At 35.2% G+C, this 22,246-nt stretch overlaps 1 long non-coding RNA gene across 1 annotated transcript; it reads left to right on the top strand.

Moving 5' to 3' along the window:
- The first annotated feature begins 5,794 nt into the window (after positions 1 to 5,794).
- On the top strand, positions 5,795 to 9,204 carry LOC140169940 (uncharacterized). Its single transcript, XR_011861441.1, has 2 exons — positions 5,795 to 6,195; positions 7,852 to 9,204. It is a non-coding gene; the product is annotated as an uncharacterized lncRNA (long non-coding RNA).
- The last annotated feature ends 13,042 nt before the right edge of the window (positions 9,205 to 22,246 follow it).

The following is a 22,246-nucleotide window of genomic DNA, read 5'->3' as shown; positions in this document are numbered from 1 at the left end:
TAAAAAAAGCTGTTTTGCATAAAAAGTCAAAAAAGTGGATCAAAGTCCTTTTGCAACAAAGTTCTGTAAATGTTAATCACAAAATAAAATGGTTTGAGATATTTAGAAGGGTTAATGTAAATTCATTTAATTGACATACCATTATATTTAATTACCTATATGTTATTGTATTATGTTTAAGCACTGTTAATCAGAATGCAAAAACGAATACAAACTGCATAATGCATAAAATAAAATAAAATGCGCACAGCTGCCTACAATTAAATGAAATTGCAATCTCTGTAAATCTCTGCTTAGACAATCCATTAATTGAATTATCGTTTTTTACGACTCGATGAAAGTATACAACTGGGTTAATGATATAAAGTTAAACGACGCGCGCTGTCTGCCGGAAGACGGTGCTGATTTTATTTTGGATTTGTGATGTGTAGGAGAATATGTTTCAAAGTATGAAACCTTTTTCTGAAAAGGTACATGTAGAGTATAAGGGCAATTCCAAGGTAACTCGTGCTACACTTTATCGTGTCCTTTGACAAACTTTATGCTCCAACCTTTAAACTCATTTGAGTGGAATCTTTATTTTTTGTATTTTAATACCCAACATTCAAGGCTAGATCCTCATAGTATTGCTAAATGCAGATATCAACTTTTATACGTATGGGACAGCTGTGAAAAACGGTAACTCGTGCTACGAGCCGTGACATGCCAAAAAATCACTCGCTTTAATTTGGATGGTGTCCTAAAACAAAAAACACTATAAAGCCTAATTGATTATGATAAGTAACTACTATGTTAAGCTTGATCTTGATATACATAAAAAAGATTTGTCCTTCATAGTTTTACTTTGGCTTGCAAAAAACATGGTAACTCGTGCTACGGTAACTCGTGCTACAGTTTGTCCGCCCAAAAAGATGGAAACAAATTACGTAATAAATACATTAACAAGACAAAAAAACATGAAAAACATCATAGAATATGTAAATTTCAATATTCCTTGAGCAATTTAAAACAAAAAACCATGAAATAAGACCTTAATGAAGATGTGTAAATGAGATCCCAAACATAGGTCTTTTTTCACTTAAAAAAGTAACAAATTTGGCTAAAAACAGGTTTTTCAAAGAAAATTCATGATAAACATGCAATAATGTAACTGCAAGTCGACTTAATTTAAAGAGTATGATAATCTCTTTCATTTGATACCAAATTTGCCATTGCAGCACTTGTAGTTTTGAATTTCTGAGCATTTTTCATGTTTTGGGTCATGTCCACTTTTGCTTGGAATTGCCCATATAATAACAAAATTGGCAAACGCCTAACGTGTTTAAAAATTATTACAGCTAGGGATTAAAAGTGCAAATAATTTGATGTGTACCCTAATGGTTTAGGGGCGTCTATGTTTAGTTTAGTGTTGAAAGTGATTAATGAGTATTTACCGCTATACTTTGAATGTCAACACCCATAAGAGTTTAGAAAGCGTTAGAAGTAGCCTAAACATTATTGAAGTTTAGATATGTGTTTAAAGTGCACCCCTTGATTACGCCTTTATAATTGCTAATAAATACCCAACCATATTATCCATACACTAGGATCCACAACATACTCATCTATCAGGGCACATTTCTTTAACCCCAATACAGTTGCACATTCATGGAATGACCTTTGGAAATGTGGGTACACAAACTCATACTCCGGAACTTGAGGTCAAATTTTGCTCTCTGATTGTTTAATTGAGGTTATTGAACTATGGCATTGGGATGAGGCCATTGTGGTCCATAGTGATATTAAAGCTCTCTAATGTTTTTAGGTGCGAGCAGCACCTCATGCATGTCTTCAGTTCGTTCGTTCGTTCGTAACAAACCTTGCTTCATACTTTCAGGCTGAGCGTTCGCTGAGCAGCGTGGCCGGTAGACTATGCCATAGTCGATTTTTGATAAATAAAAGCATGTTATTAATGTTAATCATGATGAAAGCATTTAGTTGAACTCGAAATTATACTGATATTTATTACATTAAAATACTAGTATAAAATTTTTATGAAAAAGTTTATATAATTATATTAGTGACAGTAAAAAGTAAAGTGTACGTAGGCTTATATTATTGAATGCAACATATCATAATGTCATAATTGTATTGGCACTTCAATACTGAACTGATTTTAGAATCTGCCCGTTTATTAATCGCGAAATTCCATATTAAAAATAGACTATGGAGTATGGACTTTCAATTTTAAACGGGATTTTGAACGGGCAAAGTCCCTAACACTCACACTGTCAATCATACTTGTTTATCAATCAAATTTAACCGCAAGCAAATACAAGACGCGCTCATGCACTCACTGACGCGTTCATGCAATTACACAACACAAAAGCCGCATACTTGTGTACCATGTAGTTATTAATGGGAATGACAGGTACCCGGAGGATTTAAACCATAACGAGATCTGGGCGACCAATCACAAGCCAGATCCATTTAAAGATGCATTACATCATGGCCAATTTTAGTAGGCTAGTTTTCCGACAATCTCATCCATAGAAGCTCATACACAGCCGTGTTAAGCATGAAAACCACAATCCAAAGTCAGTAGTCCACTTGGGAAGCTAACAAACAGAGGGAGTAGGATGACTGAAAAGATCAGATGTGAAAATCTATCAATTGTGCACACATTAATTAAATCAGAGTTTTAAGCTTAAATACAATATCCAGAGTATGCACAATGGGCAAGCGGACTACGGGGTAGTCTACGTGGCCGGCGAATGCGTATTGCATACAAACGGATACAATCAAGGCTTGTTGTTGGCTCATACACCCTCGGTGGCGGCGGTAAAACAAAACAAAACAAAAAAAGAAACGAAACGTGGTGGCCTATCGTACCTAGGCAACAGAGTCCACACCACCAAATCACACCACCAAGGTAAATGGCCGGTAAAAAAATCAGTGTTTTTATTGTGAGAACCACACCAGGGTTGATTTAATGGGGAAAAAAAGTTAGAAAGAAGGCCGATGTGCCTATTTTTTTGTGATAGCTGTACTTTGTGGATGGTTTTCTTATTATCTAAGTATAAAGAGATTACATTTGTCACAATTCTGAAATTTGAGGCACGTTTTTTGTTCTTCTTCGCCAGATGACGTCACTACATAGAATCAGTGTGCTGTAAGATTGACAGGATGTACGTAGTTTTCGACGCGTCACTGCGAAAAATCAAGCCGCTTACCTACCCAATATTTGTTGGTTTTATGGTAGAAAATATCATAAACAATAGGTAAAATGGTGTTTTGAATGAACCAGGGAGGTTTAACAATGAGAAAACGACCAATTCCTCCATACCTTTTAACACATAAATGAATAGGAACTCTATATGGTGGTGTGGAACCAACACGTCGGCGTCAGAGTGTCGGTCGGCGTGGCACGCTATGCGACATGACGCGCGCTGTCTGCCGGGAGTCGGTATAAGCCAAAAGGGCGCACACCCACACCACCAATAAACAGTGGCTTGGCAGCGATTAGGAAAGACGGAAAGCTCAGGAGTTTCCATCATGTTGTGAAGGATTAGTTCGACAAAGATCAATTGAGAGTTCGCGAAAATAATGCAGTTTACTTCGCCGTCTTGAAATAAATTTGTCTTTATTACACTGACAATAAAGGCAACAAAAATATCAAACTTAAATACAACACACTAAGCCCCTTCATGGGTATATAACACAAAATAGCTTTCCGGCACATTCTCCGTTAAAGTGTTCAAAATGCCAAATATGGGTCGCCCACAGTTTCAAGTCGTATTCAGACTTGTTACTTCAGAAAGAAATAACTTTTATTAATATAACTTATACTTAGGAATTGCTTTTTAAAATGTGTGAGGCTAGAGGTTGTAACATGCCTAGAAAGTATAAAACAATAAAGCTGATTATGCATGTCCATTGTTTTCCTCCATGTCGCCAGCCAAGGTGTGTAAACGTGTCCCTGCTCTCTAAACATGCGCGCACATAATGGATTATAGGTACTTTTCATCAGCTGGTATCATGCCCTAATTATAAAGTATAAATCATCACAACACAGATTATTAAATTTTTCCAACAGGTCTTTCAGACTATGTCGCCAATATTGTTCACAGATACGTTACCATATTTCTAATGGATAACAATCTGTGAAAATAATTGGCTAGATGAATGTTCTCATATGTGATGCGATCAAGCAAAATCAGTCGGAACTCGCAAATATTGATTTTGAGATATAGCCATACAAAGGAAATATTTCCTTTTGTTTCCTCTTGTTTTGGAAACTCTTTAATTGCTCATATCTTTGGAACCGGCTGTTCAATTTCAATGGTGTTTTCTGCAAAATCCAGATTTATAAATGTTTTTTTACTATCCTACAAGAAACTGAAAATTTAATATTTCCGAGTTCCGACTGATTTTGCTTGATCGCGTCACATATGTGATGGATCAAGCAGGCTCCATAGTTATATTATATATATGGAACAAAACACAATGGTTTCATAGTAAAAAAATCAGGTCTATTAATGGCAAAAAGTCCTGACGTTACGTTCATGCCTTCACAGATACGTTACCTAAATTCTACTCTCCTCGGAAAAAACGATGTGATAAATTAAGCCAAATACCATACCAGACTTTAGTACATTGGGTGATGACTGATCAAGTATGGGTATTAAGTCGGTCAGTTTCTACACTTGCACGAATAAGACAAAGATGGGAAAGGGTTTCACAGATACGTTACCACTGATACGTTACCCCCAATACGTACAAGTAATATTGCTCAAAAATGAAATATTGTTGAAAAATCACCCATGCATTGTTTTGTGTTCTTAAACTATTAAAATTTACGATTCTGAATGAATTTTATGAATTCTTTGTGGTTGGCATTTTGTCATTCCTGAGACCAAACTTGGACGCTTTAACGGAGAATGGGCCTCGAGTTACCTCCAACTTTGAAATATATAGGCCTATTTGATATCATCTTAATCAGAACAAAATTCTGCATAACAATTCTGAAAATGACGCAAAATTAGGTCAACTTTTTGAGAAAATTAGCGCTATATAAAAAGGACCGATTTTCCCGTGTTTACGTCCGACTGCTAACCGTGTTTTGACCTCGTGTGTTCATGTGCTCATCATCGTAAAATCACTCAAATTTTCGCGTTTTCTTTTCAAATTAGTAGAGATCACATTCACAAGTTCTAATAAAACACGATTTTCAACACTAAATTGTTAATATTGTACCGATTTTGCACAATTTTTATGCAAAGTTGGGTCTATAGGCTTTTACTGGAAACCGCTTCACAGGCGGATTTAGTGGTATGAACAATCATGATCAACCTCCACCTTCCGAGATTCTGTCGGAAAGATCTTTTAAGTAGGGTCGGTAGGTCGGGCAAAAAAACAAACAAAACAAAACAAAACAAAAAAACCAAAAAAAAAAACCGAAAAATTAGTATATCACAAATAAATTAGGCCTATATGGTCATAACTCCGTCATAAAGGTGGTTTTCTTGATGTTGAGGAATGTTTGCAAACTACTTACATAAATATTACAAATTTTGGTCATAAAAGGGTCTAAAGAGAAGAGGTTGTCTTGATATTGAGCCAGAGAGATTAACAAGCTGCCTCCACCCTCCACATTATCAGATTTGCATGCTGTTACAGGCTGCGCTCTTGCTTTTTTTTTTTTTTTTTTTGACTCACTAGGGGACACGTTTGGGTGAAAAATCTGTGACTGGAAAAAGTAGAGAGAAAGGTTAATTAATTTCAGGCACAAACGTATTTTCGTTGCGGACCAGAATGTAAATATCCTAACACACGTGATTAATAAGTCATATAAATAGCCTAACAAAATATAGGTTTACTCATAACAGGCTACACGAAGTCACGATGGCAAATGTCCTAGTTCTCGCTGTACTGATTGTTGCTGTGGCATCATTGGCGCACTGCGCAAACCCAGCTCATGATGTGACTCTACAAGATCGAAACAACTTGGCGATAAATGATGATGCAGCTGAAGCAAGAATACGCCGTGACCCACTTGCCGAAAAACGCGCGGAAGAAGAGCTAAACTCTGATCGCGCCCAAGTCAGGCAACGTCAACAAAAAGCCCGCTACGCGCCACCATTTTATTCCGAAAAACGTGCGGAAGAAGAGCTAAACTCTGACCGTGCCCAACGTCGACAATATTGGAAAGGCTAGGTAAGATATTCTTAAACATGTTAGATCGGTTAATATAGCCCCCTATGTCGAAGGTTCATTCCAGGGTTCTGTTATGTCGAAGGGCCGCTATGTCGAATAAGGTTCGCCATGTGATATGTCGAATCTTTCCCTAACCTAAATCTTGAAACTAGCCATAACTCACTATTCTAACTCTAACTCTTACCATACACTCTAAATTAGAAGGATTTAAAAATAAATCCGTAAGATTGTAATTATATTTGAACTTAATCTTATAAATTTGTATATGAAATTTTTAAGTTTTGATTTTAAATCTGTAAGATTTCATTTTAAATCTAATACTTGATTGGTCCCTGATAACAATCCCTTAGGATTTATTTTATATACTTGAGTATATTTAGAGTGTAGATATATGCCTTATCCTCTTTCTTATTCGACAATTTTCGAGTAAACTATTTCATATTTGACATTATAGCGAACCCTCTGGTATAATATGAGTAAAATTCCAATTCGATACCGAACCTTCGACATCGGCGAACCTTCAACATAGCGGGCATACACCTGTTAAAATCGTTAATTAAAAGCTTTTCATTTTTTGCCGGTACAGCAGAAAATACAGTTAATTATTTTGGCTAAGGTGTAACCAGCAGGAGCGGTAGGAGGGTGCGGGAATGATTTGTTTGTAAAAAAGTGATACATAGTTTTTCAGAACATATGTATATAGCCTACACGCTATTATAAGAGTGTGACTTTACAAGTCTATAATGTACATGTAGGGTTGTTTAATACTTGTATTCCATAATTAGACAATTTATGGTTTTAGAGGGAGAGTGAGGGGTGGGGAGAAAGAAAGACAGAAAAAAATCAACACAATTCAATTCCTAAAATGCCAAAAATTCATGGCAGTATAGCTCCTGGAGAAGAAGTGGGATGTGGTTCTACATCAAATCCACACCACTGCTATGATTGATACAAAGTCTTCAATAACCTTATTGATTTTACTTTTTCGTTAGGGGCTGGGGTATGAATGTTTGGACAGTATTTTTTGTGAAACATGAGAGGACATCAGACATATCGAATTGCATTCTGAATACAATAAGAATGTCCTTCTGATATCAAATAATTTTGAAATTCGCGATATAATACACATTTTATGGCAAATGATTAAAACATGATATTTAACCATGTTAACAATCCTCGAAATAAATATTTATAAATCTAATGATATGTACTTAAAGTGCCTATGTAGCTGGGATGAAAAGCCGACGATCCATTGAAAATCTTCACCTGGTGTTTTGGGGAAAATCCATATCTTCAATACGAAAGGTCAACATTTTTCAATTGATCGTCGGCTTTTTATCCCAGCTACATACAGTTTTAAGTACATATTATTAGATTTAGAAAGTTTACTTCGAGGACTGTTAATACTAAAATTTTAAAAATATCAAATTTTAATAACTTGTCATAAAATTTGTATTAAATTGTGATTAAAAAAAAAATTATTTGATATAAGCAGGACATTCCTCGTATTCAGAATTCAATTCGACATGTCTGATGTGCTCTCATGTCCCACAAACATACTATCGAAACGTTCATATCAGAGCCGTTACGATCAGATAGACATTTCAATAATTTAATAAATTCAGCTCTTTCTTGGTTTATATCATATACTTTCAGAATCGCACTCAATGTGTCATCGTTTATGGAATTCGGTATATCTCAGTCAAACACCAGAAGAAGGCGTTCCACATGGATCAGTTATTGGACCACTTTACTTACTTTCATTCTTTATACTTCTCTAATTGATGATACTATAATAATAGGTTCATATGGCTTGTCAAAATGATTTATGTAGATGATACTCAAATTTATGTTATAGTCAATGACAATGATACCCATGCAACTATTTTTTAATCTTGAACTATGTGTCAATCTGGTCAAAGACTTAACGCATTGGTCAACTGCAATGATCTGAAACTGAATGCTGACAAAACTGAAGTTCTTCACTCATCATCTCCCTTTCGCATTCATCTACATTTCCATCCGGCACCACACATCCGTGACTCAACGATTGAACCAGCTCCTAGTGAAAGAAATCTAGGTGTAATTGCTGAACCAAGGGGTCATTCAACTTTAGAAGTGACGGGTATGTGCCTGTCATTAGACCACTGAGTCGAAAATATCCGACCCTGATTAGTTCGGCTATCCAGTGATCCCCTTTTTCATAAAATAAAATACCATAAAAATAATGCAGAAACTATCAAACTCCCTTATTTCAGCAAATTTAAACTGTATATTTGGCAAAGTTGGAAAAAATTAATTTTCCTACCCAATGTTTTGCAAACTTTTGTACTCTTGTTTTTTCAAAATTGTGTACCCAATTTTCTTTCATTACCCATTGGACACAGGTTAGGATTTCGACGTTAAATCAACGTTGATATAACGTCGAAGTTTCAACCTAACCTGATTTCAACTTGATTTCAACCTAGAGGTTAGTTGAAATCAGGTTGAAATTTCAACCTGATTGCAACCAAATTTCAATGCAAAAATTGAAATCAGGATGAAGTTCATTTGCAAATACAACGTTATTTCAATCTTTATATGTGATAGGTCCCTACTTCCCAACGCCGATACAATACCTGTCACTTCGAAAGTTAAGTGCCCTCCTCGGGTGTTGAACATGATATTTCTGATCTGCCTTTCCCCTTCATATCAAGAACTTCTAAACTTCTTAATATCGTTATGTAATTATTGCTGAATTGTTGGTGTCGTCACTTTTTATGTTTAGCGCATTGACACATTGTGTCTACAAAATTGGATTTATTATTATTATTATTATTATTATGGTATTGCTGGTCACCTTCTTCATCAGATGTGCATTCCATTTATACATACACGTTTCTGCGATCCGTTGAAATAAAAGAATATTGGTTAAATTGAATATTTGCACGGAAAATGCTCCGTCATTGTAAACAAGGGAAATTACATAATAAATGTCAATAAAATCTAATAAATATCAATACAATCTAATTTGGTACGTTATCTAAGTTAATTCCTCGTTAGTTTAAAATATTAAGATTCTCAATTTGATGTGAGACTAAGAGTCGCGGAATGTCGGAGGAAAAAAATCACACCATGCATGGAGTAACCGCAGAGGATGATTTATGGAAGCCCCATCATGCACTGTAAAAGTGTTATCACTAGAGTTTCAACTGCCACTTTACTTTTCAAATCCCATTGAATTCTGTGCAAAAGATGTTGTTTTAGAATTGTGTGTGTCATTATAAATTGATCGATTTCAGATCTAAAGTGATGTATGCATAACAGTACGACAGCAACTTCGTGACCTCTTTTGTTCGACAGAAAATTTATACGGGTTGGTGAACACGGGTTACGTAACACAATGTTGAAATTTTAGCCGGCAAACGCTTTTTATCAAAATAGCTCCAGAAATGGAAGACACGGGTCGTATACTGCATCATTCATGTACCCTGACCACAGATAAGACATCAAACATTTGTGTAAAGCAACAAATAACGTGTAAAAGTTGAATTAAATGGAAAAAAAGAAGCTTGAACATGTCCAAAGTAGCTCGGAAAATGAGAAAAATTGCATGTCACGAACACAAAAATGTTCATATCATCAAGCAAGAAAAAGCGCCGGAATCAAATATCGGTGTCATGTTATAGAATAACTTAAGTTACCTTGCCTGAAAATTTCGTGAATTTTGGTTGGGGTATATTCGTAGTCGTATATTGAACATGTTGAAATGTTTATCTTTGTGCGTGACTACTGTCACGCCATATATTGTACGGCCGATGTTTTTCCTGCAAAGAAACTTTCATTGACAATTGTCCATCGTTAGTTTTTTAACTTGAAAATAATACTCTGTCACATACACGGTGTGCAAAAGTGACTAAGAGTGTTCTTCAGAACACAATATAATAAACAGTAGAATACTAGACACAACATGATATACACTATACTATAATGAAATAAATTTAAACAATAATTTAATATTTACATTTCATATTCATATTCCATATTCATATTTCAATCTCACAACTAGTAATCAATATCCAATGAAATAAGATTATATCTTTAAACTCAATATATTATTCAATTGTTCAATTGCTGTACAAATTGCCAATAATATATCACATGTTTAATAACCACAAATGTTCAAAACATGTACAAATTGTATCAAGTTTTACACTATTAATGTTAACTAGTAACGCGAGCTTTTCGTCCACATTAAATAAACAAAAGTTTCAACAAAAGAAAATCATTAAATACACAAAATTAATGATTGTAGGCTTCAACCTTGCACGTAATATATTATCAAGTAATACACTCAAATAATAAATATTTGAATCAAAATTTAACCCTTTTTGGTATGCTTGGAATTTTAGGATAAATTATTATAATACACAAAGTTAATTGCAGGATTATCCAAATACCAAAATTAGGTTTTCAACACTAGATCAAAACAAAATTGTTTTGTTTTCACAACCTTATTGTGATGTTCACAATTAAATGTAAGATTTAAGAATCATAAAATACAAAAATTATATCTTTGGAACAAATTCAAAGAACAAATTGATTTGTTATCAGATTCACTGACAATATTTCACAAATAAACAAATCATGACGTTTCCTTGAATGAAATTGTTTCAATAAAGTCCCACAAGTAAGTTATCTCATAATTGGATAACTAATATTCAACACAAGTATATAATTTCACAATTCAACAAAATAATAATGAATTCTTGTATATTTATATGATTCTTTGCAAATCTAAGTTTTCAAAGTTCAATAAAGTTGATACCGACAATGTTCGGCGGTGGATGAAGTTCATCACAAATTCAGTTCATAAAATGCGTGTAGTCTTCATTCCAGTCTTTAAACAGGTTCTGCTGGATGTTCTTGGATGAGTTTGTAAAACCATCATCTCTCCAGACTACCATAGATACATCAGTATTAAAGAAATAATAAAAGAAATATTAAGACTCTGAAAATTGTACCAAACCTATTCTTTTAGTTTCTAATCATCAGCACTGTATCCAAAACCAAAATATTTCAAATAGAACAAGTAATAATTGCACAATGATTAAAAAAAGCTGTTTTGCTTAAAAAGTAAAAAAGTGGATCAAAGTCCTTTTGCAACAGAGTTCTGTAAATGTTAATCAGAAAATAAAATGGTTTGAGATACTAGTATTTAGAAGGGTTAATGTAAATTCATTTAATTGACGTACCATTAAATTTAATTACCTATAGCTTGATGAAAGCGCACACTAGGTTCATTAATGTCATTAAGTTTATTATTGTATTATGTTTAAGTACTGTTAATCAGAATGCAAAAACGAATACAAACGGCTTAATGCATAAAATAAAAATAAAATGCGCACAGCTGCCTACAATTTAATGAAATTGCAATCTCTGTAAATCTCTGCTTAGACAATCCATTTAATTTAATTATCGTTTTTGTTACAACTCGATAAATGTACACAACTGGTTTAATGATATAAAGTTAAATATGTTAAACGGTTTTATGTTACAAAAATGTTAATCATGGATATGAAAACTTATACAAACTCTGTATCAAATGTTGCATATTAAAATGTCGTACAGTAGAGTAAAAATTTTCAAAATGTGATAAGCTTTCTGTAAGTTCCGCAACTTAACTTAAGTGATGCAAAGTTGTCGGCAAATTGTATAAAATTCGGCAAAGTTGCATACAAATTCCATGTTTATGATTAACAGAACTAGAAACGTCTATACAGTGCTTAAGGGATCTAGAATGAGCGTTTATGCCGTTTCGACAGTATTTTGTGGGACATGAGAGCACCTCAGACGTATCGAATTGCATTCTGAATACGAAGCATGTCTTTCTGATATCAAATAATTTTCATTTTTGAAATTCACGATATAATACAAATTTTATGACAAATTATTAAAATTTGATATTTTTCAAATTTTTGATATATAACAGTCCTCGAAATAAATTTGATAAATCTAATGATATATTCTTAAAGTGTATGTAGCTGGGAGGAAAAGCCGACGATCAATTGAAAATTATTGAAGATATGGATTTTTTCCCCAAAAAGACCTATTTTGTTTTGGTGTTTTGGGAAAAGAAATCCATATCTTCAATACGAAAGGTCAAAATTTTCAATTGATCGTCGGCTTGTCATCCCTCCTACATACACTTTAAGTATAAATCATCAGATTTATAAAGTTTACTTCAAGTACTGTTAAATATCAAAAATATCAATTTTAATGATTTGCCATAAAATGTGTATTACATTGCGAATTTCAAAAATCAAAATTATTTGATATCAGAAGGACATTCTTCGTATTCAGAATGCAATTCGATATGTCTGATGTGCTCTAATGTCCCACAATAAATACTGTCCAAACGTTCATACCCCTTCCCTTAACTGTAAACACTAAAATGTTCATAAACAGGGTTTGTGTAGTGAAATGTTATAAAATCTGTGTTTATATTTTACAATAATACCCACACTGTAAATCCCGAGCTGTAACACTTTTTTTTGACACATTAGGCGTTTTTTTAGCCAAATCATTATTATTATCTACATGTACCTTTTCCGAAAAAGGTTTCATATTTTGAAACCTATCTTCTACACGTCACAAATCCAAAATAATATTTAACTTGTGTTTACATTATATATGTTTAGATATGTTAGATACCAAACATCAACCTGTATGACCTACACACAAGCTAAACAGTGGTGGTTATATTGTGTTTAGATTATAAATAAGTTGATGTTTGATATCTAAACATGTCGCTTAGTTAAACGGTAGCATTTAAGGTATTTAGGACGGATATAAGTTTTTAGGATGCGTTTAGATACAAATTCAAAGTGTGATAACTTGTAACCAAAGGGACGGTGTTTTTATTTTGGATTTGTGATGTGTAGGAGAATATGTATCAAAATAGGAAACCTTTTTCTGAAAAAGTACATGTAGAGTATAGGCCAATTAATATTTTATTGATAGACTAATCTTTAATTAAATATCTAACATGTCTAACAAGTATCCAGAAGTCAAAATTGACAAATGGTCCCCTAATTTATATTTGAAAGGATGTTTAAAAACTGAAGGTTAAAAAAAAAAGAAATCCGACCGACCGACCCAACTTTCCCATATTTTTTTTCCCACTTGAGGGCAGCACAACAATATTTTTGGGCCTAATAACAAGTTGGCTAAACGCCTAACGTGTTTAAAAATGGTTACAGCTAGGGGTTTAGAGTGCAAATAATTTGATGTATCATAAGGGTTTAGGAGCGTCTATGTGTAGCCTAATAGTTTAGCATTGAAAGTGTTTAATGTGGTATTCACTTCTATACCTTGACTGTGTAAAACCTAGAAGAGTGTAAAAAGCGAAATTGCAAGTAGCATAACCTTTATTGAAGTTTAATTGCTAACATATACTCAAACATACCTTTGTCAATATCAAAGCGCCAAAGCCTTCCCCTGGCAAAGTTGACCTGATTTGCTCACAAATTGCCCGCTGAGCGAGTACAAATTTATTTAATTATTGAAGGCACTCTCATAATGTGTTGTTAGGTGGGAACAGCACCTCCTGTATTAATCCCGTCTTCAGTTCGTTCGTTGTAACAGACATAAATTATTTTGTCATAAAGGGGGGTTTTGTTGAGGATGTTTTAACACCATGCTCATATTTAGCACCGAATTTGTTGTCTATCTTGTCCCGAAATTGAGTCAGAGGGACTATCAAGCTGCCCACCATCTCCGTGATCAGATCTGCATGCTGGCTGCGCCCTTGCTTTTTTGACTCCTTAGAAGACACTTTTCAGTGAAAAAATATGTGACTGGAAAAAGGAGGGAGAAAGGGCGGTTACCCGTCAATTAATTTTGATTTGATTTGATTTGTTCGGGTTTTGACAACCCTGGATAGCGCAAGAAAGCCTCTATTGAAGATTATTTCCATTGGGGTCCATTTGAACACCGGGACGGATTGGGAACAGTCAGGGGTTAACACCCTACTCTTTTCGAAACTGGCTGCGAAATACATGTACAGGTATGGCTCTCTGCACACGGGACCAACGGCTTAACGTCCCCTCCGAACGACGGAGTACTTTGGTAATTCATTTACCCAATCCTAAATGAACCATGGGGAGAGCGGAAGTCTGAATTTAATCTACAGAAGTTGCCAATTAATTTCAGACTTTTTCCCCCGAGTCAATTGATATCCTAGCAAGGTTCAGATCTTGTCTATCTTGTCCAGATATTGAGCCAGAGAGATTATCAAACTGCCCCACCCCCACATTATCGGGATCTGCATGCTGTTATGGCTGCGCCCTTGCTTTTTTTTGACTCACTAGGGGACACTTTTAGGTGAATAATCTGTGACTGGAAAAAGTAGAGGGAAAGGTTGATTAATTTCACGCACAAACATATTTTCGTTGCGGACCAGAATGTAAATATTCTAACACACGTGATTAATAAGTCATGCAGAAAACTATAAAGAGCCTAACAAAATATCGGTTTATTCATAACCATGATAACAGGCTACACGAAGTCACGATGGCAAAGGTCCTAGTTCTAGCTATACTGATTGTTGCTGTGGCATCATTTGCGCACTGCGCAAACCCAGCTCATGATGTGACTCTACAATATCGAAACAACTTGGCGATAAATGATGATGCAGCTGAAGCAAAAATACGCCGTGACCCTCTTGCCGAAAAACGCGCGGAAGAAGAGCTAAACTCTGATCGCGCCCAAGTCAGGCAACGTCAACAAAAAGCCCGCTACCAGCCACCATTTTATTCCGAAAAACGCGCGGAAGAAGAGCTTTACTCTGACCGTGCCCAAGTCGGGCAACGTCGACAATATTGGAAAGGTTAGGTAAGATATTCTTAAACATGTTAGATCGGTTAATATAGCCCGCTATGTCGAATAAGGTTCGCCATGTGATACGGTATGTCGAATCTTTCCCTAAACCTAGATCTTGAAACTAGCCATAACTCACTATTCTAACTCTAACTCTTACCCTACACTCTAAATTAGAAGGATTTAAAAATAAACCCGTAAGATTGTAATTATATTTGAAATTAATCTTAAAAATTTGAGTATGAAATTTTTAAGTTCTGATTTTAAATCCGTAAGATTTGATTTTAAATCTAATACTTGATTGGTCCCTAATAACAATCCCTTAGGATTTATTTTATATACTTGAAATTTAGAGTGTAGATATATGCCTAATCCTCTTTCTTATTCGACAATTTTCGAGTAAACTATTTCATATTTGACATTATAGCGAACCCTCTGGTATAATATGAGTAAAATTCCAATTCGATACCGAACCTTCGACATCGGCGAACCTTCAACATAGCGGGCATACACCTGTTAAAATCGTTAATTAAAAGCTCTTCAATTTTTGCCTGTAATTGCATGCAGGAAATGCAATTCCTAAAATGCCAAAAATTCATGGCAGTATAGCTTTCTGGAGAAGAAGTGGGATGTGGTTCTACCCCCGGGGGGGGGGGGCACATCGACAATTTTTGGTGGGTATGCTCCCCCGGAATTTTGAGGTGGTGGGTCTTTGGGAGCTGACGGCGTACCGGTAAAAGGGGGTCTTTCAGAGCTGCGAACCGAGCCGTGAACAAGTAAAATGGGGTCTTTTGGAGCTGCGAAAAGTCAAAATCAAGGGTCTTTCTTGGCTTTTTGGTTGAAAATCGCCTGAAAAAACAAGAAATATGAGGAATGAGCTTTTTTAGAGCTGAAATTGTCAAAATCAAGGGTCTTTCGGAGCGTTATTTTGGTCAAATATAGGGGTCTTTCGAGCTGCGAAACCCCAAAAGGGGGTCTTTCCGGGGAGCATACCCGTATGGTCATTTGTGTTGAGTGCCCCCCCGGGGTTCTACATCAAATCTACACCGCTGCTATGATTGATACAAAGTCTTCAATAACCTTATTGATTATACTTTTTCGTTAGTGGCTGGGGTATGAATGTTTGGACAGTATTTTTTGTGAGACATGAGAGGACATCAGACATATCGAATTGCATTCTGAATACAATAAGAATGTCCTTCTGATATCAAATAACTTTGAAATTCGCGATATAATACACATTTTATGGCAAATGATTAAAACATGATATTAAACCATGTTAACAGTCCTCGAAATAAATATTTACAAATCTAATGATATGTACTTAAAGTGCCTATGTAGCTGGGATGAAAAGCCGATGATCCATTGAAAATGTTGACCTGTCGTATTGAAGATATGGACTTTTGGTGTTTTGGGGAAAATCCATATCTTCAATACGAAAGGTCAACCTTTTTCAATTGATCGTCGGCTTTTTATCCCAGCTACATACAGTTTTAAGTACATATTATTAGACTTAGAAAGTTTACTTCGAGGACTGTTAATACCAAAATTTAAAAAAGTATCAAATTTAATAACTTGTCATAAAATTTGTATTATATCGCGATTCAAAAAAAAAAAATCAAAATTGTTTGAAATAAGCAGGACATTCCTCGTATTCAGAATTCAATTCGACATATCTGATGTGCTCTCATGTCCCACAAACATACTATCGAAACGTTCATACCAGAGCCGTTACGATCAGATAGACATTCCAATAATTTAATAAATTCAGCTTTTTCTTGGTTTATATCATATACTTTCAGAATTACACTCAATGTGTCATCGTTTATGGAATTCGGCATATCTCAGTCGAACACCAGAAGAAGGCGTTCCACATGGATCAGTTATTGGACCACTTTACTTACTTTCACTCTTTATACTTCTCTAATTGATGATATTATAATAATAGATTTATATGGCTTGTCAAAAATGATTTATGTAGAGGATACTCAATTTAATGTTACATAATAATATAATACTATATTGTGCCTACCCATGCAACTATGTATCAACCTGGTCAAAGACTTTTATTGGTCAACTGCAAATATGATCTCAAACTGAATGCTGACAAAACTGAAGTTCTTCACTCATCATCTCCCTTTCGCATTCATCTATATTTCCATCCATCACCACACATCCGTGACTCAACGATTGAACCAGCTCCGAGTGAAAGGAATCTAGTTATAATTGCTTAACCACATAGCCCCCGAATAAAAAGTATTTTCTTTGTAATCACTCAAAATACATTTTGTGTGAATTTTACATCCGAACTAGGTGCTGTTTATTTTGCCTATAAAGTATATGGGGATGACGATTAGATTAAATGGACGGCAATATTGAAAAACCCTAATTTTGGGCCATTTTAGACACTAAAATGCCCATAAAAAAGAATAGCACTTAAATCGGACGTAAAATTCATACACAATGCTACCTGAGTGTACAAACATAATTAAATACATTTCATTCGGGGGCTATAGCAAAAACAAACAAGAAATGTCTTAAAAAAAGACAATGCCTCCAGGATACCAGTGGGCACCTTTTGTTATTAGCTAAGGAGACACTTATAATGCTAGCTTTAAGGTAACGCTATTGGATATAGATTTTGTCTGATTGAAATATGCGAGTCCATTCTCTCCTGATTACAAGACTGAATTTTTTATTTTAATCGGATATTCGGTTACCAAAATGTGGCCTGTCAAAATGGCGCGAAACCAAGAAGTTGGCAACAAATTTCTTTTATTTTTGTTATGCAATGTTGTCAGGTAGGCCTTATTTTCTAATTATATATGTAAGAATTATACAAAGTAAAATGTTCAGATCGGCTACAAAGTGAGATATAAAACCCATGGATGCCTTTGGCAAATTTCCATTTGCATAATTAATTAGGGCCCTAATCAACTTTTCTAATAAGTGGCCCTAATTAATTATGCAAATTGAAATTTGCCAAAACGCAACCGTAATTTTGTAGTATAGTGTGTGTTCTACCCATGTACCATGCCTCAGTACCATTGCTCTTTTAATTGTAGGCCTATCTGAAATCTTTACTTTGCATAATTCATGCATGTAATTAGAAAATCATCTGGCAACTGGACTTGTCAAAAATATAGAAAATAAAAAGAAAGTTGCTGCCAATTTTTTGTTTTGGTTTCGCGCCATTTTGACAGGCCATATCTCAAGAACCGAATGTAATCTACAGGGCAAAAGCTTTAACATATTATTTAAATATAAAGAAAATCTAAATTTGTGCATTAGCCAATAGGGCCACGGTCATCTAAAGCAATCTTGCAGATAATTCCGATGTATGAAATAAGACCTTCAAACTTTCAGATATGAAGAGTTCCAGATGCAGACAGCCGTTTCTGCTTTTTAAATATAGGCCTAAGTTGTATCAAGAGTCATTTCTCGTGGATTTTTTGACTGAAAATTACGATTGCAACGTTTCAGAGTAACACATTTTCGTATCAGATTCTTTAATGCTTGTTTATTATATTTAAGTTTGTATTCAGGACTAAAAATAATATTAATATTATTATATTTAGGGGGGTCTTTTCATAGGTCATTACTTTTTTGTATGTGTAATTGAATAAAAAATCAAAAACATTATTGTTTTGTTTTGTTTCCTTCATTTGTGCTTTGTCTTGCATCGAAAGGGCCAATATCAACACCTTGTTTGTAAGAAGTATTGCGTGGGGAAAGATGATTCTTGCATTTTATTTTTATTTTTATCTTAACAAACAAACACCAAATTTCTCAGTCATAGTCTTGAAGCGATCATGGGTATGCACTATGCATGCAAAAATAATGCAACAGTACTCAGCAGTAGAATGTAAAAAACTGACATACATACCACCAACATGACCAACCACGCATGGGAATTGGGGAAGCAAATACTTTAAACGAACGAATTATTCCGAATTATATCAACGCAATAAAATTGCAATACTTTAGTACATGTATTTGAACAGCAATGAAGCCGGCCATAGGCGCGGCTAGGCGTATCATACCTGACATACCATACATTGCAGTTCAAATGCATCATGATCATGATTGTGGCCTAGTCGAGCTAGGCCTGCATGCCAGTCGGTCTGCTGACTCGCCGCGGCACAAAAAACCTCCAATTTTGCACAAAACAATCCATGATGTCAAATTATCACATCCAAAGTGTCGCCATGAACGTCAGCTTCAACTTCTCCAGCCAAAGTTTTTGCATTGATAATCAGGTTTCATGTAGGCCCTAATCATGAAATTAAACCTCGGTTGATGTGTATTCCCATTGCCACAGCATAACGGTTTTCCAACTTGTCTTCTACGATAAAGCTGCTGATAAGCGCTGAGGCTACAACCTATAATTAAAGGCCGAATTAAAAAAATACCAGTTTGCGTCTGACGTCATGACAAAGGCGCGCCGTGATTGGTTGCTGACCTGCGCGGTATGGCATTTTTGGTCTGGTTGACAGGACGGCATACGCAAGCTAGTCTTTTTAATTCGTCTTCAATTATACAACATATGAGTTTGAAAATATTCTAATGCATAATTCATGAACTTGATAGACCCACGCCATTGGCGCCACATGCTTCGTGTTTCTAGAATCCCTATAGAATAAGATTAATTTTAATGCTAATTTATTGCACATGCTGAGGAAGCGTGATTACGTTTTTGAACATTCGGAAATGGCGATAGGCGAATTTATGTATGACGTAGAGAGGTGGGGGATATAAATTGGGCTCTCAATATTGGGCGGAAATTAGAGTACTTCTCAGAATATAAATTTGTACAATCGGCCTACATGCCGCGCAATGTGCGGCATTTTAGGTGTCAATTTCAAAGCAGACTACCTCCTGCGGAGGCAGAAAAATGTCCTATACCTTAATGGTTATGGAACAAAGGTGCAGGGGACATTCAATTTTAGAAGTGACGGGTATGTGCCTGTCATTAGACCACTGAGTCGAAAATATCCGACCCTTTATTAGTTTGGCTATTCAGTGACCCCCTTTTCTAGAATTTTATCATAAAATACCATAAAAATAATGCAGGAACTTTCAAACTCTCTTATTTCAGCAAATTTAAATTGTATATTTGGCAAAGTTGGAAAAAAGCTGATTTTGCTACCTGCTGACTTAATGTTTTGCAAACTTTTGTACTTTTTTTTCAAAATTCTGTACCCAGTTTTTCTTTCATTACCCAGTGGCACAGGTTAGGATTTCGACGTTAAATCAACGTTGCTATTTCCATATATATAAGCAGTTCAACATGATCAACCTGCACCTTCCGAGATTCTCTCGAGATTGTTTTTTCTTGGGTGTTATTTTCTTATTGTTAAAAAGCACCAAAATCTGTAAATAAATTACTGTTTTATTAATTTTACCCTCGTTTTGAACGCGTATATTTCAGTCAAAATAAATCTACTTTTTGCCCAAAACAAACTAAAATTCAAACTAAAATTTTCGTTAAACTCAGTTCACTTTTGATTGCCGATAAACAGGCTGACACTCATATAGCAAAAAACAACAACAACAACAACAACAACAACAACAACAAAATAAACAAATAAACAACACTCACCCACAAAAACAAACAAAAACAAAAAACAACCAAAAACTAATTATCACTTTGTTCACTGATCTGGACATAAAGGGGGTTTTCTTGACACTAATTTAGCCATAAGTATTATAAATTTTGGTCATAAAAGGGTCTTAAAAGAAGAAGTTCAGATCCACTGCACCTAATTTGTTGTCTATCTTGTGCCAATATTGAGCCAGAGGGATTGCTTGTTTGACTCATTAAGGGACACTTTTTGGTGAAAATCTGTGACTGGAAAAAGTCTTTGAGAAAGGGCGCTTACCCGTCAATTAATTTCAGACAAAAACGTATTTTCATTGCCGACCAGAATCAGAATGTATATAATTATCATAACACACGTGATCATGGTGATTAACAAGTCATGCAGAAAACTATAAAGAGCCGAGCATCGGTTTACCCGTACTCATAACAAGCTACACGAATACACGATGGCAAAGATCCTATTTCTCGCTCTACTGATTGTTGCCGTGGCATCATTTACGCACTGCGCAAATCCAGCTCATGATGTGACTCTACAAGATCGGAACACCTTGGCGATAAATAATGATGCAGCTGAAGCAAGAATACGCCGTGACCTACTTGCCGAAAAACGCACGGAAGAAGAGCTAAACTCTGACCGCGCCCAAGTCAGGCAACGTCGAAAATATTGGCTGCCTTGTCCGCCAACATGGCCAATGTGCCGGTAATCACCTGCCTGTAGGGATCTACGAATAGGTTAGGTAAGATATTCTTTTAAGCATGTTAGATTGGTTAATATAGCCCGCTATGTCGAAGGTTCATCCAGCCTGTTATCGAAGTTCCGCTATGTCGAATATCGACTTTTTCCCAAACGCAGACCTTGAAACTAACCCTAACTCAGAATTCTAACCCTAGCCATATCCCCGGGCCATATCCGTAACCCTAAACCTAGCCATAAGTCTAACCCTAACCCTACACTCTAAATTACAAGGATTTAAAAATAAATCCTTAATGTTGTAATCAGGGAGTCAGGGACTAATCAATTTTAGATTTGAAATTAATCTGATAGATTTGAATTTCAAATCTTTAAGTTTTGATTTTAAATCTGTAAGACTTGATTTTAAATCTACTACTTGATTGGTCCCTAATCACAATCCCTTAGGATTTATTGTAAATACTTGAAATTTACATTGTAGATATTATGCGTAATCCTCTTTCATATTCGACCATGTTCGAGCAAACTTTATTTCCTATTTGACATAGCGAACCCTCTGGTATAATATGAGTAAAATTCCAATTCGATACCGAACCTTCGACATCGACGAATCTTCAACATAGCGGGCATACACCTGTTAAAATCGTTAATTAAAAGCTCTTCAATTTTTGCCTGTAATTGCATGCAGAAAATGCAGTTAATTATTTTGGCTTAGTGTATCCAGCAGGAGCGGTAGGAGGGTGCGGGAATGATTTGTTTGTAAAAAGTGATACATAGTTTTTCACACATGTATATAGCCTACACGCTATTATAAGAGTGTAACCTAACAAGTCTATGTACATGTAGGGTTGTTACTTAATGCATTCCATAATTAGACAATTATTTATGGTCATAGAGCG

This window comes from Amphiura filiformis, chromosome 14, assembly GCF_039555335.1.
Source record: "Amphiura filiformis chromosome 14, Afil_fr2py, whole genome shotgun sequence".
Classification (NCBI taxonomy): Eukaryota; Metazoa; Echinodermata; class Ophiuroidea; order Amphilepidida; family Amphiuridae; genus Amphiura; species Amphiura filiformis.
The sequence above is the reverse complement of the archived record's forward strand: the minus strand, read 5'-3'. Positions and strand labels throughout refer to the sequence as shown.